This window comes from Anoplopoma fimbria, chromosome 7 (assembly GCF_027596085.1).
Source record: "Anoplopoma fimbria isolate UVic2021 breed Golden Eagle Sablefish chromosome 7, Afim_UVic_2022, whole genome shotgun sequence".
In the NCBI taxonomy this organism is placed as follows: Eukaryota; Metazoa; Chordata; class Actinopteri; order Perciformes; family Anoplopomatidae; genus Anoplopoma; species Anoplopoma fimbria.
This window is the reverse complement of record NC_072455.1, coordinates 14,950,305-14,976,231: the sequence shown is the minus strand read 5'-3', so window position 1 is coordinate 14,976,231 and position 25,927 is coordinate 14,950,305.

Sequence of the window (25,927 nt, the reverse complement as noted above, 5' to 3'; positions counted from 1 at the left end):
CTCTTCTGATGAGGAAGAGGAAGGTGAGGTTGAGATTGTTGATGTTGTGGGTGTAGGTCAGGTCAGGCTTGTCGTTATGGGTGGAGGTGCAGGTGAGTTGATTCCCCCGCTCTACTCTGATGAGGAAGAGGATGAAGTGGATGAAGAGGTCTTTTCCGAATGGGAGAGCGAAGATTCCGGGTACGACTCCATGTCCTCCGATGAAGAGGTGGAAGAGGAGGAAGAGGATGAAGAGGAGGAAGAAGAAGAAGAGGAGGAAGAAGAGGACTTTGAAGACGATGAAGATGGCATCAGACCTCGCTCCCCTCTCACCCAGCGGTTCCCTCCTCTGAGTTTCTGGCAGGAGCTGCGACGAGGGTTTACTCCTCCTCGCCCAGCTGGCCTTCCTCTCTACCTCCCTTTTGGTGTGGAACGTCCTCATGAAGCTCCGCCCCCAGTTCATCCAAGGTCAGAAGAGTCTGCACCCTCAACCTCCGGCTTCAGCTCCTCCACCAAGAAGAGCAGGGAAGAGGACTGCACAGTGCAGGTAAGTCTGAAGAGGCAGAGGAACTGTGAGGACCACCAAGAGGACGCAGCGCCCTCCACTTCAGGCCTCGGATCCTCCACGAAGAGGACCAGAGAAGAGGACTACATTTCGTTAGCTCCCTCCACTTCAGGCCTCGGATCATCCACAAAGAGGACCAGAGAAGAGGACTACAGGGAGTCAGCGCCTCCACTTCAGGTCTCGGCCCCTCCGCAAAGAAGAGCCGGGATGAGGACTACAGATGGTCACCACCCTCCACTTCAGGCCCTGGCTTCCCCACAGTCAGAAGATACTGGCAGTGGAATGAAGACAGCGACTCGGATTGAGACCGACAGCCTGTTTGCTGCAGGATTGTAAAACCTTTACGTCTGGCAGGACTGATAAAGCCCCAGACAGCCTCCCTCGCATCTGGCGAGGTTGGCGAAAGGTAGCATCTTGAAGCAGAGCTTTAAATATTTCTTTTTTATGGATTATCCTTTTGAATAACAGTTGATGATGCTAGATGCAGATACCAGAGGTAAGTTTATTATGAATGGTGGTTGTTCTGTGTTTTTTTCTTTATAAAGTCTAGATATCTATACCAGACAAAGGTAAGTCAGCACTTAATGACAGCATTAACACAAGTCTCCTGAAAGTCTCACTGAACAGTAATTCAAAGATTGTTCATTTAACTCACTCTGTCTTTTTTCATAGTTAGGTGTAGGTAGCTGTACCAGACAGAGGTGAAGTAATAATTACTAACATTAAGAAAAGTCTTCCAAGTCTATTTAACTTAGGTATCGATGGCTATAACAGACCTTCAGGATTATACACACTGCACCAACCTCTACATCCAGGATCTCCTTAACAACAAAGTAGATGTGTTTACTCCGGACCAGATGAGAAGGATGGAGGACTACAGGACCAGATGAGAAGGATGGAGGACTACAGGACCAGATGGAGAGCGGCGGACGGCTTTCTTTCAGAGGGCTAAGTAAGTAATCCCTCTCTAGGACTACAGAAGTATTAGTAATAAGATTCCATCATTGAAGGCCAGATTCAACACAACAATGTAAAGGTTGTATAGTTGAGTTCAAAGTATTCATCACTTGCGTTTGTGTCTCACAGGGCAGGACTCCTCTGTGCTTTGGTCTCAGTCCTGGGGCAGCTGAGAGTGGACGTCAACCAGCCCATCATCCCAGGAAGACCCAGACCCACTGCAGACCACTGAACCATCTCAGCACCCCAGAGAGTCCGAGACCCAGTGAGTACGGTAACGTCCTCCCTGGCCCTCCACCCCGACCCCCGACACCACCCGCCCCACCCACCAGCCGAGAGGACGAGGAGCGTCCCGTCCCCACCAGCACAGAGGACGTGGTTTGTCTCCATCTGCTTCTTCTGTGCTGGTGGGTTTGGGAAGCTCCTCACTCACACAGGAAGCTGTCAGCAGCTCTTTGCATCTGCTCAGAAATCAAGAAGGAGACAGACCGTTCAGGCTGAACGAGAAATAATATTTCTAAAAGCTTTAAAGTATTTAATTTTTCACATAGAACACAGATTATATGATATCCAATAAATATTGTGCAATTCATGAAAGGCATTACTGTTATTACTATTTAGTATTGATACTCATAATATAACATGTTGATATGAATAAAATGTGAAAAGCTTTAGATTATCATAATTCTTCCTAATTAAAATCAAATGTAATAAAATTAATTGTAATCTTTACTGATTGTGTACCAGTACAGAGCATAATGATACATAGATGTAGGTGCAAGGAAACAAAAGGTTAATGAATTAGGGGTAAAACAATGTGGGAACTTAATTAATTAATATCATTTTGATAATACCGCTGTAGTTTATTTTTAAATGCTCATATAAAAGTTACCAACACTGGAGAGGCATGGATGATAACAAAATAAGAAACTACATAGTAAATAACTACAAAGTACAATTGTGTTTTTACTTTGCATCAAACAGAGGTCCAGGTAAAAGAGTATTGTCAGGTACATACATGACAAATAGGTCCATAGATTGAGAGTCATTGAACAATATCAAAATGAAATTATGATATGACAGGGTCATCTTGTAACTTTCAAACTCAGCACGTCTCTTTGAAGGTCTTTTGCCTGTCTGTTGTTGCAAGCACAATTTTCTTTGCTGCAATGTGCTAGAGTAGTGGTACCAGAGCCCGGCACCAAAACTCATCACAAAAGCCAGCTCTGTTCTGGGAACCATCTTGGAACCATTGAAGTCGGTGGTGGAGAGGAGGGTCCTGCACAGACCACTTCCTCAAACCCTGGAGCACTTTCAGTAAGAGACTGATCCAGCTCCGCTGTGACAAGGACGGCACCAGGAGGTCCTTCCTTCCAGCTGCCATCTCACTGTACAACCAGTACAAAACAAACATTTGAAAAATTCAACTTTTGGGAAAATCACTTTGCTGATTGTAATCACTGTGTTCAGTTCAAATTCTTTATTCTCTTTTTTTGCATCACTGTTAATATAGACCTGCTCATCCTGTTTGATCACCATGGGACCTAATTTTGAAAAATAAAAAAGGAAGGTAGTCAATGTAGAGAGACAAATAATGATTTTGATTCTGTTTGAATTGTGCCATGAATCACACATATGATGTTCATCAAATTAGCACATCATTTTGCACATCAAGAACTATTTAATTTTATCGTAAAACTGTTGAACTATAAGACTGTGAAGATATGTTACTGACTTTCTATAAGAGTATATGAGAAAAATGTATCCTACTTCTCACTTGATTTATTACCACAGTAAACATTGTAAATATGAGTTTATCATCTCAATCGCTAGATTCGAGTCGTCTTCAATACACCATGATGTTCATTTAGTAAATGATGTTCCCATTTAGAGAAAAATAGCTGATAAAGCAGGTATGCTTTAGAGTGTGGCTGCCTTGTGGTTCACGGGTCTCTAGCACGGCATTGTCAGGTCTGGATGTTGTGCCTGATTTGATGTTAGAACTTTAACCCTTTGAAAGTTAATGATAAAATATACATTAAAAAAAAATCAGAAAGGCAATTTTGACAATAAATAGATGAATAAAAGTAATTAACATACATGGACATCATAAAAATTAATTTAGCTAAAATAATGTAACTGAATAAACAGCAATGGACAAATTATTCAGATCTTCAGCCCTCCATTCAAACTTCACTCAAGCAAAAGTAAACAGGCTTTGCTCACAAATTCTTCTTTTATCATGTTTGCGTTCTTACCATGGTTTACCCGGATTTTATTTTGAAGGACAGGAAGGGGTGGTTTCCAGATCAGTCGTGGTTTATATCTTCGAAGGACGTTGGTAAATTGTGCACATGCGCCTCACATCTCCGGTGGACCGCCAAGTTCATTAGAGACAAAATAGACAAACTTCAGGACAGTAGCGATGGCAGACAGCCAGTCGGAGGCTTCTTGGTTCACCATACCTCATGAACTGTCCAGTGAACCAAGAAGCTTCTGGAATGATGAGAAACTCCGTCAACAATGAGAATAATGAGACAAGCTTGTTGTTTAGTCCAAACCAATACATAAATGTTAACATGAAGAGCCAGCCCCCCCGTGGCTCAACAAGTGCAGACACTTCGCTTCCACACCAGGCGGTTCAGTAACTGGGACGGCCCGAAAGCAAAGAGAAGATGGGTTACATGACTGGTTTTCTTAATTATTTCCTTGGCTTTCAATTTAACATAAATGGCGACTGTTCATTCTTTCCACTCTCCAGACCAAAATATTGCCACCGTAATTTTTAAAGGATGTATTGCTGCTCTGCAGGCCCCAAGACAATAAAGTCCCAAAGCAACAAATGAAGGCAACGTTACATGAAAAGGGAAACATTTTGAGTGCGCTGGCACTGGATCAAACACGGGACCACTCGGCCCTGACACTCAGACTGCGCGAGGCATTTCATGGGAAGTTTCCCTCTGGAGCGAGGTAACCTTATGTCTTGTCGGCATAGCTTGCTTGATATCAAACCTAGCTACCTAGAGTCAATGGTCTTTTTAGCTGAAATGAGGAAGCTAGTCAGCTAAATTTAAACAAACCTTATGTTAATTAGCTGGCTGCTAAACAGTAGTAATGTTACCATTTAGCCACCAACAGTTGGTTTTCCCTGATTTTTAAATATTGTGAAGTAATTATTGTTTTACAGTTGTTAAGTAAAGCTGTGGTTGATGTGAATAATTGTTTGTGTGGACATGACTAACGTTACATGTTTTATTTTTTTCCCCAGTTTGGCGATGCTTATGCCATGTGGGAACAAACTGGTTACACCAATACTGGGCAAAGGTCACCAGTGAGATGCTTCTATGGTGCACAAGATCTTCAGTAGAGCTCCGGTGTATTGAAGGCCATCAGTAGCCCTTGAGGTAAGCAGCAGAGGGAAAATTAGTGAGAGGCTTGAAGTCCATCTCACAAAGTGGGATTAATGTTAGACAACTATAAAAAACTGATGTCACATTGGTATCATATGTCTCTTTCTATCAGGTTGTATCACCGTAGTAACTAATGCTGAGAACTAGCAACTCCTTATACAAACTCTGCTTATGTCACCAGTTGCCCAATATTCTACAACCATTTGGGAAAATTAAACATCATCCTAAAGCCTTTCGTCCTGTCCTGTGCTACAGCCCTGGGACCCTGACTTCTGAAATTATGGACCTGAAGTCGGGTCATTATGTTTCGTTATATGTAGTGGTAAGGTTTGTGACCTGACATCACTTTGCAGCCAGTATATGGATATGAAAAAGTGTTTAAATTTGGCAGAACTATTAGTGTTTGGTTTTATTTCATGCCCACCAGCCAGTCAGACTTGAGTGCATCTGCCTTTGTGTAAATCATTTTAAGGAGTTACTCTGGAATCTAGAAACACAGACTCTTATACACTCACAGTGTAAAATAATTGCTCTGATTACTAACATACCATACTGTGATATGAGTGGTGGAAACCCTTAGCTGTGGCATGAAGTGAGTGTAGCATCCTTCTTATGAAACCTGTTAAATTATTTTGTAGTCGCCCCACTGTTAAGTAGCACCTATAAAAAATATACGTCTCATTTGTTCATTGAGATTAGTAGACTCAATAGATTCCTTTAAACACTCAAAAACTCCAGTTTATTATGTACATTCAGGTTGGCAATTAGTTTTTGATTTTTCATTTTCATATCCAGTTGCAAACATATGTATAAACTGTCTTAGAATACCTCTTCACCAATCCTATGAGGACTTCAAACTTAACATTGACTTTGCTAACAGAAACCCTCAGGGTTTTGGAATGGAGTAAAAATTCTAAACCTTGTTAGTGACATTTCTTGGTGAAAACCAACAATTCAGGTAGCCTAGCGTTCACAATTAATCTGTTATGCAAATGTTAGTATGTTTGTAGTTTTCTTCACAAACCATTGAGCATTACAGACCTTACTGCACGTTTTACCTACAAAGATACATTTTAATCCATTTTATATAACCTCAATCAGTCAGTGTCAAGGAAGAGTTCCTCATTGTTTTTCTTTGAGGTGCAGTCAGGCTAAAGGAATACTTCACCCACAAATGATCATCTGTATATCAAATCCTAATCCTGTGTTACCTTGGCTTCTTCAAGAAAATAGTTTTTCTTGCATGCCTCCACTTCTTCAACGAAGAATCCTTGATTAATGAATTATAAACAGTTTAAACATCGGTTCACAACTTGATATTGGGTTTTCTTTGTTAAACACAGCTCCATTTGAATGAAAGCCATCAGTTCAGTTCAGGGTTCTGATTTCCATAGATTACCATTCTTTACTGCGCTATTTCTATTTCTGTGGCACTGGTACTAAGATCAGTCTACACAGACTGTTGTGTTTCAAGAAAATGTACAAGTAACACAAATAAACTGATTTAATGTTAGAATCATTCTCAGTGAATGGATCTATAGCCTGGTTGATTTCCCCCATGCTGGTGTCATTTAAATGAAAGCCGTTTTCATACACCTCCACATTGTTGTTAAGATGAATTTTAGGCAAGACAGCGGAGCCTCAAATACACTGCTCACAGCTGTGTTATGTGTCTCTCTGTAGATGGTGCACAGTTATTTCATTGGTCTCTAAATTCCCTGACAGCCCTTTTAAATCAGTCGCAAGTTAATTTAGTGCAAACTTAACAAATTGAGAGTATGCCATTATTCTGCATGAGTGTAAACAGGTCAGAGTAAAGGTAAGAAACATCACGATTAGACTCCCTCCAAAGTATTTTGATTTGTTGATTTTGAACCCTGCCACTGGTAAGTATTCTGCTCCTGTTTAATGCTCTGTGCCTGAGTATGTAGTGAGAGTTGTCCATACCACAATCACGTCCAATTATCACATAATTTTTTCATGGGAAAGTGTTAATATTCATCAACAGCCCTTTTTTAGAGGGCTGTTCTTATTTTCAGTGCCTGTGTGAACATGTTCAGTGCGTATGTGTTCATTTTGCAGTGCGTGCATGTTTATTTTCAGTGTGTGTGTTTACATTTTCAGTGCTTATGTGAACATTATCAGTGATGGGGGAACATTTTCAGTGCCTATGTGATGTTTTCAGTGCGTTTATGCAAATTTTCAGTGTAAGTGTTTACATTTTCAGTGCGTAAGTGCAAAGTTTCAATTTACGTGTTTACAGTTTCAGTGTGTATGTGCTTGTTTTAGGTGTGTGTTAACATATCTTAATCTGTCCCTGTGATGTCAAGTCAATGCGATACAGAGAGGTAGGAACAGAGTGTGTGCGTGTGTGTGTGCGTGCGTGTGTGCGTGTACGTTTGTGTGTGCGTGTGTATATGATTGTGTAGAAGAGGGAGATTTGTCCTAATTAGGGAACTTTTTGGAGAGCAAATACACCAAATGAGATAACAATGTTCCTATTAATGCCTCTCATTACCAACGTTCCTCTTACTCTTAATTATTCTACGCTTTTAATACTGCTACAGTCTCATGTTTTAGTGATTAAAAGAAAAAGATTTTTGGGTGAATTAGAGACTCTGCAAATGGGAATTCAAAGAGAGAGAAAATATAACATCTGAACTGGGTTGCAGCAGCTATTTGTAAATTAATTTCTTAGTGTGAAAAGTCTTTCTGAAATTCTTCCTCAACTATTAGCAAGTTTTAAACTAAACTAAATTGATTTACTTAATTGGGCGGCACTGCACCACTAAAACGTATAAATGTCTTAGTAATGTGCAAATTTGAGAAACATTTGTATCACTGTTTAATCAAAGGCAATCAACAGTGTTAAGACAGTCACTGCATCATATATTAAACTTAAAGGTGCTACGTTCGAAATTCAGAGAATTTATATAGCAGCAAAAATGTAATGTAAAGATATAGCGAGGTGATGTCTGCCTGAGCAGAGAATTAAGTCACATTACCTCAGTGTGGTGTAATCCGAGTTTCTTTGTGCTTTGCTTACCTAGCGGGTCTGGCCACGTGTGTGTTAGTGCATGTGAATCCTTGTTTGAGTGCCCCACTGGCACACTGTCTTATAACACCATCGAGACCAATAGCGTTGACTTTCAGTCTTTTGTTAATGTAGCTATTATATGTTCAAATGTGTGTTTTGGAGTTGGTAATATGAATTTTTGTTTGAGTGGGAAATATAAGATTTTGCTAACATAAATGATGCTCTTTAGTCATTTACCCTGATGCCATTAGCATGACGTTCTCTAATGTGTTACCTGTAATATGTGTTTTATTTTTCTGCATTGTAATTTAGAATTCTAACCAGTTTGCATCCTTATTGAATAGCATTTTGATTAAGTGTCAGGTCAAATAAGGTCGAACCCAATTCATACTGTATTTTATGGCTCCTGGTCTCTGAAATGTGCCAAAAGATAAATAGATAGCCACATCTGATTGAATCTGAGATTGAAGTGCATGTATGCTCGATGCACTCGTGCACGTATGGTCGATGCACGCGTGCATGTACGTATGCCTGATAGTCCTCTGAAGCACACCTCTAAAAGAACAATCTGCAGAGGAGAGTGATTGACTGATGCGAGGAAAGTTTTCAAAGTGAGATTGCATGAGTGGAAGAGGGGTTAGATAGATGGCTTGAGGGGGGAGAAGGGGAGACGGGGAGACAAGTGTCGTACAGCCTGACAGCAATGGAGGGAGGATGACATAGTGCCGTGTTGAGAAATGAAGTCGAGGCGATGAGACAGAAATGAGAAAGATGAGCAGGGGAAAAGTTAGTTGCGGCCGCGGTGAGATGAGTGGTTGAAAAGCTGATGTGTGTGGGTTTACAGGAAGTCGTTTATCAGAGGGTCGTTTGCAGATGATGAAACGACGGCAAGGAAAAGTGAACGAAGAGGCTGAATGACTGAGACATGAACCTGGTGACGTTAAGCTTAAAGCTGAAGGACAGAAAGAGTGCTCTTTAGTGTAACACACTTCTGTTTGTTATGATTATAATTATATCTTTATTTTTGCTGGGAGGTTGTATTCAATCGAATACTGATTTTTTCTTCTAGCAATATTTGTTAAATGTGCTAACACATTTCCTTATGGTTTCTAATAAACATCTGTTACCTTTTGCTTCTCAAATATTGAAGTGCCAATCTGTAAGGCCGCTTAGTTACGAAAGATGTAATGGAGGCCATGGTTTGTCTGTGTATGCACAGTCATTTTCAGATATCCAATATTTAATTTCATGTAACACTTCCCCCTCAAGGCTGCCTTATTGTGATGACAGCCGAGGAGAAACAAAAGGGACGACTAGTGCTAAAGTAGGGAAACGCTGTATTTATACAACCTGTTATCAGTGTTGTCTTTACCTGAGGCACTCTGTACGGAGAGAGAGAGAGTGAGAGATAGAGCGGGAAAAGGAGAAGGCATATGAGGATGGAGACAAAATCTTACATAACATTCACACACACGCATCGCTCAATATCAATAGGACGGAGAAACCATAAGACCATCCGTCCATCTTTTGGATTTTTGGCACCAAGACTTATGTCATGGTGCATATTGTGGGTACACACAATGTTAGTCTATCACAGGGCTGCACAAATAAACAGACCACTAGAGATAACTTAGCCTTTTTTCTGTTATGCAGACCGATGTGCAACCTGTATATAATGTGTATTCTTGTATTGATTTCTTTTTTCTTTGACTGGATGAGGCGTGATCCCTCTGTGGATTTGACCCCACATTTTAAGAGCACGAGTTCAGTTGGGTATAAGAACAGTGCAGCAGAAAGATCATAACTCTGATGTCATGTTTTCCCAGACAAAATGATCATATTGTCATTTGTGACACTGATACTGACACTAATCCATGATGATTATATGATATAGATGTATATCCTTGTAAGAATGCTATTATTCTAATATATTCTATTTCAAATTAGGCTTTGATGTACGTTCAATAACAAAAACAAATTCTCTTCCATCTTTCTCTAATTGCCAAAGTCTTTCTCTGTTGTTAGCTCAATTACTTCCAATTGATTTCTTCTTATTGATATCACTACAGGTACAATATAAATAGGTGTTAATAGTTTATAAAAGCTCCTTTCTCTTCACATTACTAATGATGTGTTGCCCTGTCCTCAGCTACCTCCTGTATAAGATTCAACCCACTCTGAGTCACTATCATTATTGTATGTCCTCGAGAGCCATTCTAATCTGCCTGTGTGCTCTACTTAAAACCGTCTGTCTGTCTGTCTGTCTGTCTGTCTGTCTGTCTGTCTGTCTGTCTGTCTGTCTGTCTGTCTGTCTGTCTGGAGAAATCTGTCCCCAATGCACCGTGGAACTGAGGGGATGAGTCATTGTGGAAATGACCTTCACACAGACAGACAATTAACAAGTTTTACTGAGACCTTTTACGTTTTACATCTCACGTCTCACCTACACACACACACACACACACACACACACACACACAAACACACACACGCTCACGCACACACAGGTGAGCATTCAGCACATACCACATGTATATCTCTACACATTCACTATTACAAATAATTTTCGTGCAACCATGATCATCGACTCGAAAGCGACAATAACATTAAGCATCTGACACACACACACACACACACACACACACACACACACACACACACACACACACACCCTAATGACCTCATTGTTATGGGGATTGAAGGCTGCCTATTAGTCAGGTTGTGAGAGCCCAGAGATATAGATTCATTTGGGGTTGAAAGCACTAGAGGGGAAAAGGCTAGCATTGATATGTGAAGGCGAACAAACGCTTTTGGGGAGTTACAGTAGCTGCTCAACAGACGAGAACATGTGTCAAACAGAATGTCACTGCACATTAAAATATTTGTTAGTTAGTTTCTTTGACTGTTTCTTTCAATTTTGCAACATTTTATTAGTCAATGTGAATGCAACTGCTAAATTTAAATTTGCTACTAATCTGGCGGTTGGCAGCCATGTATTGGTGCTGGCGTCACAGTCTCAATGATTAACAGCACTGCAAGGAGGAACTAATCAGCTGCTTTTGTGTTCGGTTGAAATGATAATCCACAGGATTCTGGGCAGTGCACGACGCATGGTTGGCTATACCTTCCTGTCACATATTCCTCTATCAACCCCTTCCTGGGCAGCAGAAGTCTGAAACTGTGGGTCCCCACGCGAGATAATTGCACCGCCCTTATTTAAACAGGAATCAGTGTTTTAAAGTACCTTATTTGCATCCGTGAGCTGTGTGTCACAGCCACTGCTGCAGCTCAAACTGCTACTTTACTCACCCATTGTATTAAGGCCTAAAGTTATGCATAATAAGGCCGTTTTGAGAGTTGATATGTGGGTGATGTCTCAGGTCGCTCGCTGCCGCCAACTGATCCCTCCTCTGGGTCACTCAGGCCCCCCTTAGCTAGCTCCATCAACTTCATCACATTTTTAGAGTAGTCTGGAGTTAGACTGTGTCTTCACTGCCAAGATGGCTCTTCTCAACAGCTCTTTAGAAACCTATGGTTGACATCTATGCAGTGGTGTACAGTTACTGTACTTAAGTCGTTTTTTTGGATATCTGTACTTTACTTTACTATTTATATTTCTGTTGACTTTCACTTTTACTTCACTACATTTTGCAAAGAAAACTGATACTTTGACTCCGATACATTTCCCCTGAAACCTCCGTTACTCGCTACAAAATCAAATCTATCTTTAGAAAAAAAATGAACGTTGGGGACTGTGGTGTAACACAGACTGCAAGCAAGCAGGTTTGGCGAATCAGTGGTCCTAGCTTGCAAGTTAAATCATTGGTTAATCACGTTAATGCGCAATTGCAAACAAGTGCTCTCAAAGCCGCGGTTTTTTGATTCCCAGTGATGCCCACATGAGTAGAATTCCACTCTAGGATGACTGATTTCATGATGGAAGCAGAAACGGAAGCACCTGCTACTCCCGCAACAAACCACGGTGGTGACGAAGACCAACACCCGTGGCCATATTTGCGAGAAATGTTTTCTTATGTTGGAGTGAAAGATTCTTCGTACCGGATGAAGTGCCTCTTATGCTTACCCAAAGCTACTGAAATATTGGCATTCAAAAACTCCCCATCCAACCTCAGGAAACACATAAATTAAGATTAATCCCATGAGCCGCAACGTTAATGTTTAGTTATCATAATTAGCATAAACCTGTTAAGATATCTAGCAGTGTTTCCCACAGGATTGGAGTATATCTTTGGCGGGGGAGACAATATATATTAGCTATACATGGTGTATGTTAGGCTAACGTTCGCTAGCTATCGTAAATCAAATATTTCGAACAACTTGGACAAAGGATGATGCCACAATCAGAATGGGTAAGACAACATGGGGATAGTGAAAAATAAGTGTATGGGTGTACATTTTGACTCTTTATAATATTGGCAAATCCACAAATCAATTATGGATGCATGGACAGTGCATGAAACTAAATGTATAAACCTCAAATGAAAACAAACTATTTAGTACAAAACCTTAGGTTGGGGTCATGACATGTTAGAAAGTTGTATTAATCCTATCATTTATATTTTCACCCTCACTATATTTCAGGAATGGACTACATCAAGCAGCACATGGAAGAACCCTCCCTGCAGCTAGGTGATGCCACCAGGTCCAGTTCATCTGATGAAGATGACTTCTTCTCTGCCCTGCAGTCGTCTCAAGCACAAGACAGCACCAAACAACTGGATGGATACTTGGCCTGTTCAGCAGATCACATAAACTTGCTGAAATCCTTCCCAGCTGTGCGCAAGCTGTCTGTGAAGCTGAACACACCTCTACCTGCCTCAGCGGCCTCTGAAAGGCTATTTAGCATCGCAGGACTAGTCTTCAGCCCAAGAAGAGCGAGACTGAATTCTCGCAATTTTGAAAACCAACTTCTTTTGAAGATGAACAGGACATTTTTCAGTTTCAAGTAATGACTGGGTTGTTACTTTCGGTGCTGCTTTAGTATTGATCATGTTTTGATATTTGAGTCATTTTGTGGATGATCAGATCGAGTTATGATGGTAGCAGTCGCCCAATTGCAGATTCAGCTTGAGCAAAACCTTTGCCTATTCATAAATCAGGCCCATAGGAGTTTACAAGGCAGGTGTCCTTTCTCAAAACACTGACCTGATGCATCAAGTTGATATTTTTTGCTGAACACAATATTATGCATTTGCCCTCTACATCCTCTAGTCGGAATGAGCATACTTATAAACGCACTGTTACAACTCCTTCATAGTGTCATATTGCTTTTCGGAGAATTATGATGATAAGTTCATAGTAGATGCAAAAGTATACTTATGTACAATATATTATGTTGAACATTGTTGCTCCTGGATGGATCACAGCCAACCCAATTATTTTCAACACAACTCCTTGTCCTTGGTCATGGTGGCCACAGCACTTAAAAGAATAAACTTCATAATTCTCAAAATTCTGACCCTTTGCTTTTTTATTAACAGCATTTACTTGTACTTTTACTTTCAATACTTAAGTACATTTAATATCAGAAAATTACTTTTGATACTTAAGTACAGTAAATATCAGATACTTTAAGACTTTTTGTCACAGTCACACCTGTTCACTCTTCCTGCACTATTTCTCTCAGCTCACAGCCCAGCCCCCACTCTCTCACCACACTCTCCCTCACTCACCTAATCAACCTCATGCAGTGCACCTGTCTGCCACACCCACCTCATCAGCACAATCACTCTCACCTGCTCACTCTGCTGCACCGACACCCTGCAGTATTTAAACCCCAGTCTCTCACACACACTCACTGCCAGATCGTTCTCCGCATTATGCCAGACCTTCCAGCGTTATTCCCTGGATTGATTTCCCGTTGCCGACCCCGCTTGTTTGGACTTCTCCGCCTTGCCTCTGCCCCGGTAACTGACTCAGCCTTCCGTCCCAGACCACGGTATTCCTACCTTGCCTCTGCCCCGGTTAACCGACTCAGCCTTCTGTCCCCGACCACGAGATTTGCCTTCGCTCCTCTTGGTTTTTGTCTGCCTGCTCTGCTGACGGATCAGCGCTCGCTCGAGTGGAATATACCCCGTGAGCTATCTCCTGCCTGTCTGTCTGCTGTTTGTTCCGCTTTGAATAAAGCTCCAGAACTTTACTCTGTCTCCTGGTCGTACTGCACTTGGGTCCACACACCACCCGTTACAGTACGATCTGGCCAGAACATGGATCCAGCACACGACACCTCGCCACTGGCTCGGTTCGCGTCTATGGAGGAGGCGATCCAGAGACACGGGACTCAGCTCGCCGCCACCACTGCCGAGGTTCACCAAACCTTAGTGAACCAGGGACAGGCTGGTGAACCTGGTCTGCTCCGGACTCCTGCAAGCAGCTCCAACGATTCCTGGGGTTCGCCAACTTCTATAGACGTTTCATCAGAGGCTACAGCTCGGTAGCTTCTCCGCTCACCGCCCTAACGTCCTCTAAGGTTCCCTTCCTTTGGACCCCTGCAGCCGAAAAGGCCTTCCAAAACCTCAAGACCAGATTCACCTCAGCACCCATTCTCCAAGTCCCCGACCCCGACCGGCAGTTCGTAGTGGAGGTGGATGCTTCCGACGTGGGAGTTGGAGGCGTTCTGTCTCAGCGCTCCGCCACCGACCAGAAGTTGCATCCCTGCGCCTTCTTCTCTCGTCGGTTGTCCCCCGCGGAGAGGAAGGCCATGGTCACACATCTCCCTGGATTTCGTCACCGGGTTGCCCACATCTGAAGGCAACACCACCATCCTGACGGTGGTCGATCGGTTCAGTAAAGTGGCCCACTTCATCCCTCTGCCGAAACTCCCCTCTGCTAAAGAGGCCGCTGAACTCCTCTCCCTCCATGTCTTCCGCCTACATGGGATCCCGGTCGACGTCGTCTCTGACCGGGGTCCCCAGTTCACCTCAATATTCTGGAGGGAGTTCTGTACGTTGCTGGGAGCCACCGTAAGCCTGTCCTCTGGGTTCCACCCACAGTCCAATGGTCAGACTGAGCGGAAGAACCAGGAAATGGAGACCGCACTACGATGCTTGGTTTCCCGGAATCCTACTTCCTGGTCCCGACAGCTGTTGTGGGTGGAGTACGCGCATACGGCTTCCAACCTCCCTTGTTCCCCGCACTGGAGAAGGAGGTTTCCTGCCCTTCGGTCCAGACCTTCATCCGCCGTTGCCAACAGACCTGGACGAGAGCCAGAACAGCCCTGCTTCGGTCCGCCGACCGCTACTCAAAGGCGGCCAACCGACACCGCACTCCAGCCCCCGTCTATCAAGTAGGGGATAAGGTGTGGCTGTCGACCCGGGACCTACCCCTTCGGGTAGAATCAAAGAAGCTGGGTCCTAAATTCATCGGTCCGTTCGAGGTCAAAAGGGTCATCAACCCGGCGGCAATAAGACTCAAGCTTCCCAGGTCCATGCGCATCCATCCCACGTTCCATGTCTCCAAGGTGAAACCAGTCCGGGAGAGCCCCTTGATGCCAGCTGCTCCTCCTCCTCGTCTCATCGAAGGAGGACCTGTCTACACCATCCATCGCCTGCTTCGCTCTCGCTGCTGGGGTCGGGGCATTCAATACCTGGTGGACTGGGAAGGATACAGTCCTGAGGAGAGGTCATGGGTCACTGCTCGTCACATTTATGACCATCGATTCATCGCAGACTTCCATCGACAGCACCAGGACAAAGACCCCGGCCAGAAACATCCAGGAGGCCCCCGAGGCCGAAGAACCCTTCCTCCAGACCCCCTCCACCCACCCGACTGAAGATCCGGACTCTGCGGCCTCGGAGGAGTACTATTAGTATCTTAACTGTTTTAAGATTGAATGTTAAACAGAATGAATACGTGATGTTGTGCAGAATCATTAACAAACATGACAAATAGCCATTGTCACCCTCGGTGGGAAGAAAAAAACATTCCAACCAAAAGGTATTGGTGGAGGTTGTTAATGAATTGCACCCTTCCCTCATTTAATCACTCAAGACACAACCTGGGGCATTTCAACCAGTGAAGGAATAAGTTAGGGATCCATACAGGTTTCCATAGCAACGGCACGAAGGCCACAGGTGCCTATCCTTGAGAAAGGCGACAAACGAGCTAGACAACAAGATCCTGTTGGGTTTACGACACAGAGCCTATGAAAGCTACAGCCACTTGGGGCCTGGAGCTCGTGTGTGTGCGTGTGTGCGTGCGTGCATGCAAGGTTCGCCAATCTCTTGCCTTGACATTACCTTTGCTGTCATGGCAACAGAGCGCTGTGGTGGTTCCTAGGTAGGAGGGTGCTGTAGAGCATGGGAGACAGGGGGGGGGGAGAAGCAGGAGGAATGTCGGGCAGGAGGCAAGAGATTGATGGAGCAGGGAAACAGGTGGGAAGGAGGGACTGCGGGGGTGGATCACTGAGCGGTCTCGCTCTGTCAGCCTGGCAAGGAGGCAGAAGAAAACGAGAGTAGGCAGCTTGAGATAACGGGAATGAAAGGAAAAGGCTGGCATGCCTGCACTGTTGAGTTTTTGTTTTCTCTGACAGTTCCCAGAGCTGACGATCTGTCGCTAGTTTTTACAATGAATCTGTTTCTGTGATTGATTGTAGATTTCTCTATCAAGAACAACTCCATTTTGTGAGTCAAATTAAAAAGTCCTGCTTGTCTTGTAGCTTTCTTTCCTCAACCTACTTCTAATTTAACTAAGGACCACATATAGCCTCAGGCTACATTATTAAATTGTTGGTTTAATAATGTTGGTTGGACTAAAGCAAGGAGCTGTAACATTCTTCATGCTAATATTTCATAAAACAATCCATGGAGTTTGATCTGGGTTTACTATGACCATCTTTCTGGCTCCTCTTTAGAACTGTAGAAACTGTTTTATCTAATATCATGCCAGTATGAGAACCCTAATGTACCTAAAATATAACTAGTGTTATCATTATTAGCATTGAATAATCAGAAAGTCCAACATCCGACTCAACGTCCAACAAAATAAAGACAAAGTATCTAACATTTTTGCAGATATGTGTGAATGTGCTCAGCAGCAGTCATTACATTCTTCAGAACCATTCGCCGTAGACGTTTATCTGTAAACAAAATGAACAGCCTAATTTATTTCTCAGATTGAATCTCCAGTCCGACAGACCCTCATCATCTTTATCGCCTTGTATTTCCACAGCTGCGTGCAGAGGTGGATGAAAGGCGTGGCTGATTGGTCTGCGGGGAGGAAGGCAGAGGAAGATCAAGTGAGCAACCAAATCTGAACACGGTGGATTGTGTGAGCGCGTGAGATTGGTGCAAATTTCAAGTGTCGTTAACAAACATTTCACAGCCAACGGCAACAGATGAAGGGAGAGAAAAAACTTCCTTTTGATCTCTCCCATACCCCCCCTCTCTCCCCCCTGTGTTCCCTCCATCTCCATCTCTCTCGGTGTCTCCTTCCCTGTGATTCTTTACTTCTATTTATCGCTCTCGTTCCACCCTGTGCAATTCTCCGAGCATCCTATCCTGTTGCTCACAGCGTCCTCTTTCAGCTGCAGCTCTCGTTACCACTCTGCTCTCCCTGCCCTTCTCACCACATTCCCTGTGGTCAGTCGTGGTCTGCCATGGAGAGCCATCAGACACGCCCAAACAGACACACACACACAGACACACACATATCCTTGATCTCTGACCCTGCTCTCCTCCCTCTCTCCTTCAATGTTGTAAAAACCAGAGTTCGTATATCGTCAATCGATTGCCCCTCACTTCTCATCCGTCTTTCCGTTGTAAGTCTTTTCATCACGTTTTCTCCATCTGACTCTCTGTTTGATTCGCACACACATATACACGCATACACTCTGCTTTATAAGATGACATACAATATGATATTCCTTTATTTTAAATGAAGGAACATAAATGATTAAATACAAACACTTGACAACACTGACGTTACATGCTACAACATGACTCACTTATCAAAGCACGGCACTATAATACATTTGACAACATGGATGCACACACACACACATACATACACACACACACACACACACGCAATCTCTGATGTAAAAATTGACCTTAAGAAGGATACAGAGTTCGTAACAACTTACGTAAATCATGTGGAGACGCACACACACACACACACACACACACACAGACACACTGCTCAACACATATTACATTCTGCCCATGTTTAAGGCTAAGCTCAGTTCAATCAGCTGCTTAACCTTTTGCTGACTCCCTATCACTCACTCTGAGTGCATGTGTGTGTGTGTGTGTTTGTCTTCAGTTTGTGTCTAATTGTGTATTTTAAATCCATAAATGTAAAAAAGAAGTAACACTATAAGCAGTGAAATGGATCAAATGGTCCCAACATAAGATATTAAGTAGTTAATAACGTCATGTCTTCCATTAAGGTCTGCAGTGATATCCCATCACAGGTAAACATTCATTGATTTTGATTATTGATGTTCTTAATGGTTACTTTTATTTACATTACACAGAATGTGATGTCCTCACTAACAGAGTGATTTAACCATCTTAAAGCAATAAAGGAGCTGTATTTAACATTCTGAACAGCAAACAACTATTATCTATGTAAAGGTATAGAGGGGTAATGTTTACCTGAGCAGAGAATAAAGTCGCTCTCCCTCTTTGTGTGTGTAATCTGAGTTTCTGCTTGCTTTCTTCAAATAGCCTAAAGGAGGATACCCACTGTCTCACTCAGCATAACACAGTATGGGGGGAAAAAAATAAAATAAAGACAAAACTACCATAATACCAAATACCATAAAATGATTTGACCATGGGATCTTAATAGCCTCCCCTGCCAGGAAAAACTCAATATGTTCTTCCCTCTCTCTTATTTTTATTCATCTATGATTTTTGTATTTAATATTTTCTTTCTCCACCTAAAAACACTCCCCTCTATGGCTCCTGAGCACTTGGTTACACACTCACAGGAACACAACACGCTTGCCCTGCACATTTGCTAACACACTCATCCCTCACTGTAAGATCTAATATTTGATTTTTATTGTCTTTTTAGTTTTTTTTTTGGTTGTTTTTCTTATTTGGTTTATTTGGTGCTGATATAACCCTGTCATGTCACCCATGTGTATTAAGTTAATTCTTGTCTAGTCTTACCTGTAGTGTTTAACTTCACTACATTTACAAATAATAAATTAATTATTTTAATTGCCAAATAATAAAAAAGTCTGATTGGAGTCAACCTTATTTCAGCAGAAAGGGGAGAAGTCATTGTCCTTTTAGATAAATGTGAACCGACTGAATTAGTATGCAATTTATAAATGATGGTGAGGCTGACATAAGTAACTTTGTAAATGTAACTGTAAAGGTATGTGTTTATATTGTAGCGTCCCAGGGAAGCCTCCCAGCATGAACCGGGGCAACAGACTCATGGCAATAAGTCTCTCTTTATGTGTTGCTTTAACTTAATCCTTAAAATACTTCCTGTGTTTTCACATGCAGCACAATGCAAAGCCATCAAAGTGATTGCTGGGAGGTCTGACATTGTGGAGGTCAGATCAGATCGCTTCCGTTATAAAAGGCTCTTTGGAGCTCACGGATGCCGGGCGCTGGGGATTAGCAGCTGAAGCATGCTATTGCAGTTGGTGTTGAAGAGGCTGTTTGTGCTACAACTGCGTTTGGATAAAATTCCAAGAGAACAAAATGGTGCACTTTCAAACTTTCAGCTCAAGCAGTTGAGGCACAACAAAAAAAACAAATTGAACTCACAGCAATTCTCTGTGCAGCTTAATAGATCAGCCAATTTAGATTTTACAGTCAAATCTCTCACAAAACCAAATTGATGGTTCTTTCGTGGTCCTGGTTACTCTCACTCTGACACCCCTAAACCCTCCTCCTTTGCTTCTTGTTCTCCAGATTTAGCCGAGGCAACCTGGATTTGAGGGGCTAAGTCTGTGTGAGGAACCCCAGAGACAGGAAGCTTCTGCAGGCTTAGTAGAAGGTCAATGCTGGTTTGTCTGGCAGAGAAATCTGTATTTTCCTACTATATTGAAATGTAATGGGATTAACCTTTGGATATCAGGTACATTTTTCTCAACCTTCTTTTTCCTAATGCAGGCATTAAATATGACACTTTAAATGCCACACTTTAAATTAATTTCCATGTTGATATTGCATTGGATCCAGCATTGCATCAAGAGGGAGTGCGGGGTTAGAGACTATCTAAGATCTGGAGTTGGAAAGGCTGAACAGGGGCTATTGATTTTTTTGTGTCAATGGCAGCACAACCTACACATTTACTGACATAGGAGGAGACACAAAGACAGCAAGCAGACAATCACTGACACACTCACACATACACAAACACATGCAGAGTTGATCGTTCGGGCTTAGCCTCCGTAATGATCCCTTGTCTTCATCTGTTGCTGGTGGTTAATTGCTCAGCCGCTGGAGGGAAGACGGAAGGTTATCGACCGGCTTGACACAGCAGTGTCACTCATCTTCATCACATCACTTCGCAGGAAGCAAAAGGGTGGGCCACTGCAAGATTAAAGCATCTCTTTGTGGTGTTCTGTAGAAATTGTTATGGGCGTTTACAGTAACGCTATGATACGATGTGGTCACGCTTTTATACATCTGCTAGGTGAGCAGATCATATTTTTAGATGCGCAGTAGTGAATAAAACCAGGTCACAAGAAAGTTTAATTAATTTGGAGAGCATGTTGTTTCTGTCTATGATAATTGCAGCTGAAAGTGGATACATGATTAGATACTGTAACAAAAACTGGAGTTCATCAACATGTGATATAAGATCAACGAGGGAGAAGAAAAGCTTTTTTTTTCATTGGTAATTTGATGGATTGCATGTCTTGTATGACAGCATAACCTTAATTTATTTTAGAGGGCAAATGCCGTGTGTGCCATTGTCCTCTGGCAATACACCTCAGTAATAAAATTGTCTTCAAAGTTACCTTTTCTTGTCCACTTCCCAAATGTTTTTTTAAGGAAAGGCGAGGAAATGTTTTTTTCGAGGGCAATAACATCGTACACATCTCACCTCTCAGGATTCCAAATGCTTGTGAAATGAATAAACGGGTTGCAAATACACGAAAATAAAGTAAAACCCAATACGGGGGATGTTCCAGACAAGCTACAGATTATTTATTTATTTCCATTCAGCTTTATTTTTCAGCAGCAGCTCAGAGGAAGGAAAATAAAATGCTGATCTAACACGGTGTCTTTTGGGGGAAAGCATCCCAAACTCCCTGTCAAGCTTTCACAGAAAACTGCTGTTTTCACAGACTGAGATCAAACAGCTGACATAAACTCGAATAAAAAATATATTTTTAACATCAAGGACTTCATATTGAGGCTCTGAGCCTCGACAAGCCACGGGGGATGGCTAGATATTTTTTAATACATCATAAACAGTTTAGACTGAGCAAAGTCTAAGTTTGTCACAACACAGACACTGTAGCACATGTTTTATTGAGTTATTTAAAGGAAAAACACTTAGTTCAAACTACCAGTCTATTCTTTCAATAGAGATTTTATAACATTGTTAAGACTTAGCAGATTACAATGCTACGAAATACCAATCTTACAAAAAATACAACTTGTAGTGAAACAAAATAAGAGAAAGCCGAAGAAGTGAGGTGATAAACTAAAGTAAAGGTTTTAAAGTTTGATGTCATACGGATTGCTGCACCAACAAATTGAACTATATGGTCATTTCTAAAGAGATTTAAACATTTATGAGTTTCACTGGGGAGGTCAGGGTCCCTTTGATTGGATTCATGTTCAAGGACACGTTTGAAGAGGTGGAAACTGAACCCACTCTGGGATTCACGAGTAAAGGACTTAAGCGAGGACCAACAGGATGCATTGCTGACTTCTTCTTTGAATGTCAAAGTAAATCCCCTTAACTGGAACAGAACAATTTAGTGTACATTCATTGACGTTATAGTCTACATTTATGATTAAACGCTGTTTAAGCACTGGCACCACAACGCTGCAAGGAGCAATTAGCCTTCTACAAGGCAAGCGTTGTTTAGCACAAGGGCACTTGAGGGATTTTTTTTTTCAAAATTCTTTGGGAAGGGTCTGGCTTAATTTGGCTTCTGTTATTTTAACTTTAGGGAGTGAATTGGATCCTTAAATCCATTTCAGCACTAGATAAAGTCCAACAGATTATAGATAGATTATTTATTTTAGAGTCAACTTTACACAGTAACAGAGCAAACACAAAATGTCCAATATAAAGTTGTGCAAGTTTTGATATGAAACTAGATGAAATGAGGATGACTGGATGAAATGCTCCTTTTGAGGATAAGTTAGAAATAGCTTAACATTTTGGTTGATATACGTATTTGCGTGCTGAGAGTTAGTTGAGAAGACTGATTCCTCTCTCATGTCTGTACGTTAAAAAGCTACAGCCAGCATTAAGTTAGCTTAGCTTAGCATAAAGACCGGACACAGCTAGCTTTGCTCTGTCTACTATAGATCCAAGTCAAAACTGACAGAAGGGCAGGATTCAGAGAATAATTCCTTATTACAAATTCCTCTGCTACTTCAGCACTACAGACAGCAACATGGATGGATCAATACACAGGGCAGTTAGGCTACAGATATTTAAGAGTCATCAATGAGTCAATCAGACTAATCTTACAAATCCAACTGAACAACCCCTGGGAGGGCAGGTTAACAAGGGGCATTCATTTTGGTCATTTTGCTAATAAGGGGGATTACTCCCCCCCTTCAAATCGCTTACTGCGAGTACAAATACATACAAATGATAAGACAGACAACCGACCGACCCTAAAGAGCTTTTACCTGATCTACATTTTGACCAAAACACACTTTAGAGTTTGACCTCTCTTCATTCCATCATCCCTGGTGTCACTGTGGTTAAACAGGTTCATGCCTTTATAAAACACCCAGCTAATCCATGCATTCACACTGTATGCAAAACACACATCCGATGTATCACAGCAGGATGATGTGCTTCGTAGTCCCAGGTGGTGAGTCAAAAACACACAGCAGTCACTCACAGCCTCCATGTTGTCTGCTTCCTCTTGAGCCGACTATCAATGTGATTTGATATGGTTTGGTTGTTGTCATTTCTGCACAGCAAAACGAGGAGGCCAACATTGAGGGAGAAATATGGAGTGAGGAAGGGCTATATTTAAAACACTCTTCATAGCTGCCCAAACCGGATTATATTTACTGTGGCTGTGGGAACAGGCACCATCTAACAATACTGAGTTCTTGGGCTTCTACAGTAAAATATTTACTATGCCACGCGAGAAATCATTCATTACCACATACATGCATGTAAGCACATACAATGACTCTAGGAAATCAATAGCAAACAATCCGTGTGTATGTATGAGTAAGAAAATGAAAGAAAAAGAGACCACCTCTGAAGGATATGAAGTAGTTAGTAACTAGCTATTTTAGCTGTTAGATGCAAGGTTTGCAGCTTGAATGTTGTAAATATGAATATATTTGGTCATCATAATCCACAAGTCATAGTGTCATCTGGTTTATGTTTTGACAGTGAACTTCAAATGTTAGCGGAGGGTAACATTTTTGTCATGATGCAGTTCCTGAAAATATCCCACTGATTTCATTAACAAGGTGGATGATGCAAAAGTTTAACTATATCCTGTTGGTACCAGGGTTATTTTAGTGAACTACTATTGTTAGTAGTAGCAGTAAAGTGAAACTAAATAAAAACTATATCCTTAAAGAAAAGATAAAAATGAACTGAATGGATATCGCCTGGTTAAAAGAATAAATAAAACTAAAATGAATAATTATCGGAAATTAATTTCAGATTTGGTATTAAATCTATAATATATCACTACAGAAAAAGGTGAAAGCATGGATTTGTGCCATTTACCCTAATACATAGAACGGACTTGACATCCCAGGAGATGGCGCTATGTTAACCTTGGGTGTTATTTACTATGTTGTTTATGTGCTTAAAAAACACATGCTGTCATTTAGAAGACCATTATGACAGAAACATAATATATATATATATGTAATTAAAAAAGAAAATTAAAAAAGGTTAAGATGTTATGCATCATGAAATAAGCTACATTTAATACATTTAATTCACATTAGAAGGGACATGATCAGGAGCTGCAGCAGAGAGGAAGCTGCAGGTGTGTCTGTGGCCGCAGGAGGGCGGAGCTGCAGAGAGGTCACGCTCCATCTCAGCCGACGCTCCGGAAACAATACACGTTCACGGTCACGTTCACTGGCCCGGCGCCAGGTGGAGCGAGCATGCGCGGGGGTGCTAGCAGTAAGTGTATTAATAATCAGTCATTGTGGGTTACGGTTAACTTTAGCAGTTTTGTATAGTTAAAAAAACAAAGTTGAATCTATCTTAATTGATTGCACACACCTGGACAGCAAGCTAAGTGACCCAAATATAACCACCCATGGATATATATATCTATATATATATATAGATATATATCCATATATATATATATAGATATATATAGATAGATAGATATATAGATATATATAGATAGATAGATAGATAGATAGATATAGATATAGATATATCTATATATATAAGAGAACTGCATTGAAAGGGTCATAATCTTTGTTACCAGTTTGTTTGATGGTAAAGGTCAAATCTATATCCTTAGAGCCAAGTCTCTTCCGGTCAAATATAAAAAAAAGAATATAATGTAATTTACCTGTGTAACACAATCATTTACACATTTGTTGACATAAATGTTAATTACACCTTTTTGGAGCTGAGCCAGAAACACTTTTGTCACTACCCATTCTCATCTGTGTTTTGGAAACATATATAGAAGTCTGTCAATAACAAGACTGGACATTCTATAACAATTACGCCAAGAGACATTATCAGTAGTTACAATGTAATATTGATAAAGCTTTGAGTTACAGGAGGAGACATGGCAAAGCTTATACTTGCCTCTGGCAAATCTTTCAAACGTTGAGGTGGATGCTTTAAGTTAAAAAGACCACCAGAGAATGTCTAATATGAGGAGAAGTGGCACTCTCGGGTTAGTTCCAGGGTTTCCGGACTGTGTTGCAGTAATAATCTTTGACCATGCTGGATGTGGAGTTAGCAATGTCCAAATGAATGGGACCAACGGGGTTTTATCCTCAGAATCCACTTTTCTCACGATGTAATTTTTTGTCAAGTAATTTTAAAGTTGCTATCAAAGGGTGGGGCTAAAATAATAAACTCAGCTGAATATTGCATTTTTTAAGGTCACGTATCTGTTCTAAAAAGGTGTTCAAAAAATGCGATGACGTCACACTGTCAGAGGTACTGCTTTACGGCAGTTTCTGAATCACTTCGGCACTTCCTTTTATTAACATATAATAGTATAATATATATATATATATAATATAAATACAGTACGCAAAAATAACTTTATAAAGTCCTCCTTAAGATAATGTTTCCGATGCGCTTCAGCTTCAGATGCCGTCAAGAGGGGTCTCTGGTAATCAGTTCCGTCCCTGACCAATCAGCATCATTAGCAGAATGCTAGCGTATCCTTAGAGCCAACAACCGGCCCAAACTGTAAGAAATCGAAAGGAATAAGTACTCACTCATTTGACTTTTGAACCATAATCTATATTGAACTTTTTGGAGCTACAATAAAATTTAGTATTTCAACGACAAGCAGGTGAAAGAGGCATAATTAGCATTCTATTTAGCCCGATAGACTCCCATTCAATCTGGACTCGCCCGCGATCACTCCCAGTGGATGTCTCATGGAACTACAACCAAAATCGGTACAATGGGGCGTATAGGGAGTGCCCAGGCTCTTCAAATATACGAGGTCAGATGGTTCTAAGCTAAGTACCACGATGAGCAGTGTGAAAATTGCATCTTAAAGTCCAGATGGTCTGTAATTTCAGCACCTCGTTTGTGACGTTATCATTAGGGCCTCATGCCTCATTTGGTGTGGAGATTGGATTTTTTTCAACCAGTCAG